The sequence below is a fragment of the Pan troglodytes genome, chromosome 7 (assembly GCF_028858775.2).
Source record: "Pan troglodytes isolate AG18354 chromosome 7, NHGRI_mPanTro3-v2.0_pri, whole genome shotgun sequence".
In the NCBI taxonomy this organism is placed as follows: domain Eukaryota; kingdom Metazoa; phylum Chordata; class Mammalia; order Primates; family Hominidae; genus Pan; species Pan troglodytes.
Window position 1 is genome coordinate 89,203,266 of NC_072405.2, and position 5,607 is coordinate 89,208,872.

Sequence of the window (5,607 nt, forward strand, 5' to 3'; positions counted from 1 at the left end):
GGAAAGCCAGTAAGAAAGGGAAGTAGAATTTGCAAAATAGAAGTAATTGAGCCACAAACTTTACAAAAAAGCGTGATACAGAACAAAAGTAGACTATGAATAAAAAAATAGATTAACCTGGAGGGGGTGCAGCTAGCAGGAAGGCGTTAAGTTATCTTGACTTTCTAAAACATTTTGGGTTTTCAGAGTGGTCTGGAGTTGCATACCTGCAGCCCTTTTGGCTTGCTCTTCTCCCATAAGCATGTTATTAAGCTGTAATTTACATCTGTACTTGAAACACAAATTCAGATTTTTAGAGAGTATCCAAAAGTTCTTGCTTTTCTCACCTTGCTTTAACAAGTTCAATCGCCTTTCCACGCTACCTTCAGAGGGGTCCATACGACGTTGTTCTGGATTCCCGTCGTAACTTAAAGGGAAACTTTCACAATGTCCGGAGCCCGTGATGTCCTGCAAATGAAGGAGGAGGATGTCCTTAAGTTCCTTGCAGCAGGAAGCCACTTAGGTGGCACCAATCTTGACTTCCAGATGGAACAGTACATCTATAAAAGGAAAAGTGATGGTATCTACATCATAAATCTGAAGAGGACCTGGGAGACGCTTCTGCTGGCAGCTCGTGCCATTGTTGCCATTGAAAACCCTGCTGATGTCAGTGTTATATCATCCAGGAATACTGGCCAGAGGGCTGTGCTGAAGTTTGCTGCTGCCACTGGAGCCACTCCAATTGCTGGCTGCTTCACTCCTGGAACCTTCACTAACCAGATCCAGGCAGCCTTCCAGGAGCCACGACTTCTTGTGGTTACTGACCCCAGGGCTGACCAACAGCCTTTCACGGAGGCATCTTATGTTAACCGACCTACCATTGCTCTGTGTAACACAGATTCTCCTCTGCGCTATGTGCACATTGCCATCCCATGCAACAACAAGGGAGCTCACTCAGTGGGTTTGATGTGGTGGATGCTGGCTTGGGAAGTTCTGTGCATGCGTGGCACCATTTCCCGTGAACACCCGTGGGAGGTCATGCCTGATTTCTGCTTCTACAGAGATCCTGAAGAGATTGAAAAAGAAGAGCAGCCTGCTGCTGAAAGGCTGTGACCAAGGAGGAATTTCAGGGTGAAAGGACTGCTCCAGCTCCTGAGTTCACTGCTACTCAGCCTGAGGTTGCAGACTGGTCTGAAGGTGTGCAGGTGCCCTCTGTGCCTATTCAGCAGTCTTCCCTACTGAAGACTTCCCTACTGAAGACTGCAGCGCTCAGCCTGCCACGGAAGACTGGTCTGCAGCTCCCACTGCCCAGGCCACTGAATGGGTAGGAGCAACCACTGAATGGTCTTAAGCTGTTCTTGCATAGGCTCTTAAGCAATATGGAAAAATGGTGGATGGAAAATAAACATCAGTTTCTAAAAAAAAAAAAGTTTAATCGTGGGTGACACTGGCTTTCTTCTATACACACTTTCATTTAAAAGATTATTCTAGTTACAAGTAATTACTGATAGGTTGATGCCAAAGTTATTTAAAATGGTGTCCTATAATGTTCATTTTGCCTTCTACCCAGCATATATCCAAATAATTCCATCGAAAGTTTATATTCATTTCCCAAACATGAAAACCAATATCCTGAAATTCTGTCTGGCATCTTTTGGGCTTATATCAGTATCATTATTTGCATATATTTGGAATAAAGACAAGGGGCTAATAACATAATCTGTGCCTTGACTGAAGCCAATATTTTTCCCAAAAGTATCATTAAAAAGTATCATTTTATTAACAAATCCACCTTGGCCAGTCTCGGTGGCTCATGCCTGTAATCCCAGCACTTCAGGAGGCCGAGGTGTGTGGATCACAAGGTCAGGAGATCGAGACCATCCTGGCTAACATGGTGAAACCCTGTCTCTACTAAAAATACAAAAAATTAGCCGGGAGTGGTGGCGGGCGCCTGTAGTCCCAGCTACTCGGGAGGCTGAGGCAGGAGAATGGTGTGAACCCGGGAGGCAGAGCTTGCAGTGAGCCGAGATCGTGACACTGCACTCCACCTGGGCGACAGAGTGAGACTCCGTTTCAAAAAAAAAAAAAAAATCCATATATGTGACTGTAATAGTTCTTTGTTAATATAGCCATAAGAAATTATTTACATTAAAACAATCAGAAGTGTTACAGCTCTTTTAGAATTTGTCTAGTAGGTTTTCCAGTGACCAGAAAATCCTCTGCTAAAAAAAAAAAAATAATCAATTGAGTATAATAAATCAGTCATCCATTTCTCATCCCCACAATCATTCCTGTCTGACAAAAAAGTTTAGGAGAGTTGTTTGCAGAACACATCTTACTTGTTAATGCATTTTTTAAAATTCTGCTTCTCCTTCCTTATGTAACAATTCTGATCAAAATTTTTTCATACCTTCTGCTGCAACAATGACCTCACCCCCATACAAAACAACAGACACACACATCAGGGGCTTCCAGATTTTTCCAACTGTGGTTCCCATGATGAGAATTCTGTAGTGTAGGGTTTGCATCAATTATTTCCCTAATTACATCTAGTGAGGACATGTTTGTCATTCAACTGTTATATATGATCCAAATTGAACCCAGGGTGCTTTTGGGTATGAGTCATACATAAGTCAGGTGCTTGATTCACACCTACTTTCCTTTTGACAGTAATCCTTGTTAATGCCCTAATTTTATGATGCAATTTTCGTTGAATTAATCTTGAACAACTGCAAATTATGTAATTAATTACATTCAGCTTCAGTGACAATTACTTTTTAATCTCAGCCTCTCAGCCTGACACCCCAGCAGAAATCCTGTATATACAATGGCAGTGACGGGTGGGTGAGAAGACCTCTCCAGCTTACTGATGTGTATGGACTCATTAATTATATAAATTGCATTTATTTTTGCAAAAAAAAAAAAACCTCAGGGATTAGTAAAGTATATGCCATTTTCTTGGACTTAAGGGCTTAGAGAAGTTAAGGGGGCCATGCGTGGTGGCTCACACCTGTAATCCCAGCATTTTGGGGGGCTGAGTTGGGCAGATCACCTGAGGTCAGGAGTTTGAGACTAGCCTGACTAACATGGTGAAACCCCATCTCTATGAAAAATACAAGATTAGCCGGGCGTGGTGGCAGATGCCTGTAATCCCAGCTACTCGGGAGGCTGAAGCAGGAGAATCGCTTGAATTCATGAGGCGAAGGTTGCACTGAACTGAGATAGCACCATTGCCCTCCAGCCTGGGCAACAAGAGCGAAATTCCACCTCAAAAAAAAAAAAGAGAAAAAAAAAAAGAGAAGTTAAGGGACAGAGAGTGAAACAAACTACCTTCAGCAGCTCCTGATTATTTTTCCCTTAATGCTCATTTTGAAGAGGTGTAATTGGCATAACTTAAAAAAATTCTTGTGGTCACATAAATTTGGTTTATGCTGGATTTAAAATTAAATAGGTTTCTTTATTATAGAGTTGCTTGTTCTTTAATATGTTAATATATGTTGTGACTTTCCAAGAAGTGGGATATAAAATGTTTCCCAAACTGTCTGAAAAGAGAACACCCTTTCTTTCTAAACAAATAACAACTTTATTGAGGTATAATTTATGTGCCATGAAATTCACTTGTCTTAAAGGAACAATTAAATGATTTTTAGTGTATTTACACTTATGCAATCGTCACCAAAATTCAAGTTTAAAACATTTTCACCACCCTCAAAAAAATTTGTTTCTATTTGCCATCACTCGCTATTCTTCACCCCAGCCCCAGGCAACCACTAATCTACTTTCTGTCTTTATAGATTTCTCTTTTCTAGAAATTTTATATAAATGGACTTATACAATAGATCTTGCTCTGTCACTCAGGCTGGAGTGCAGTGGTGCAATCATAGCCCACTTCAAGCTGGAACTTCTGGGCTCAAGTGATCCTCCCACCTTGGCCTCCCGAAGTGCTGGGATTACAGGCATGAGCCACTCTGCCCTGCCACTTAGCATAATGATTTTGTTTTGTTTTGTTTTTTGAGATGGAGTTTCGTTCTTGTTGCCCAGGCTGGAGTGCAATGGCGCGATCTCGACTCGCCGCAATCTCCGCCTCCCAGGTTCAAGAGATTCTCCTGCCTCAGCTGGGATTACAGACATGTGTCACCACACCCAGCTAATTTTGTATTTTTAGTAGAGACGGGGTTTCGCCATGTCAGTCAGGCTGGTCTCGACCTCCCAACCTCAGGTGATCTGCCTGCCTCAGCCTCCCAAAGTGCTGGGATTACAGGAATGAGCCACTGCACCCGGCTTAGCGTAATGTTTTTGAGGATCATCCATTTTGTAGCATGTATCAATACTTCATTGCTTTTTATTGCTAAATATTATTCCATATAAGTATACCACATTTAGCTTATCCATTCATCAGTTTATGGACATGTGGGTTGTTTTCACTTTGTGGTACTGTGAATAACATTTGAGTACAAGTTTTAGTGTGGACACACATTTTTATATTTCTCTTAGGTATATACTTTGGAATGGAATAGTAAATCATATGGTGAACTTATGTTAAACTTTTAAAGAAATTTCCACATGTTTTTCAAAGTGGTTGCACCGTTTGCATTTCTACTGACAGTGTGTGAGAGTCCCAGCTTCTCCACATCCTTACCACCATTTGTCATTGTCTGTTGATTCTAACCATCCTAGTGGGTATGTAGTAGTATCTCATTGTAGTTTCTATTTGCATTCCTTGATGACCAATAATGAGTATCTTTTCATTTGTTTATTGACCATTCATATAGCTTCTTTACCCAAATGTTTATTCAAATTTTTGCCCATTTTAAAATTGGGTAATTTTCTTATTATTAAGTTTCAAGAGTTCCTTCTATATTCTAGATACAAGGCCTTAATCAGATATGATTTGCATGTTTTTTCTCTGTGGTTTTTCTCTTCACTATTCTTAATGGTGTCTTCTGAAGCACAGAAGTTTTGAGTTTTGACAAAGTCCAATTTATCAATTTTTTTTAGTGCTTGTGCTTTGTTGTATCTACAAAGATCACAAAGATTTATGCCTATGTTTTCTTTTAAGAGTTTTGCAGTTTTAGCTCTTACATTTAGATCTATGATTCATTTGGAGTTAAATTTTGAGTATGATGTGGGAGGCAAAGGTTTAAATATATCTTTTTGCATGTGGCTATTGAATTGTCCTAGCACCATTTGTTGAAAAGACTATCCTTTCTCTATTGAATTACCATGGCACCTTTGTTGAAAATCAATTAAGCGTAAATTTAAGAGTCTTTAATATGTTAATGTATGTTGTGAGTCTCCAACAGGGAAGATATAAAATGTTTCCCAAAATGTTTTCAACAAGGAATTCTACTCCCTCCCCTCACCTTTTTTTTTTTTTTTAAACAACAACAACAACAACAACAACAAACACCGACTTTCATACAGGTTCTCATTGAGGTTCACAGAACAAGCTGTAGGAAAGCTAAATTGTTTTCATGCTTCTCTAAATTATTCAGGGCTCTAACTTTCACTGAAACTTTGTTAGGCTCTAGGAGGCTAACTGCTGTATCTGAACTGCAAAACCAAAGACAATTTCTTTTAGTGTGTTTATTACAAAGACATTTCACTATGCAAAAATGAAGCAACTTT

At 40.0% G+C, this 5,607-nt stretch overlaps 1 non-coding gene and 1 pseudogene across 1 annotated transcript; both read left to right on the forward strand.

The window, feature by feature from the left end:
- The first annotated feature begins 344 nt into the window (after nucleotides 1–344).
- Nucleotides 345–1,380, forward strand: LOC746801 (small ribosomal subunit protein uS2-like; annotated as a pseudogene).
- A 760-nt stretch (nucleotides 1,381–2,140) lies between these two features.
- LOC112204270 (U7 small nuclear RNA) lies at nucleotides 2,141–2,199 on the forward strand. The gene has a single exon (XR_002937842.1). It is a non-coding gene; the product is annotated as a U7 small nuclear RNA (small nuclear RNA).
- Nucleotides 2,200–5,607: the final 3,408 nt, after the last annotated feature.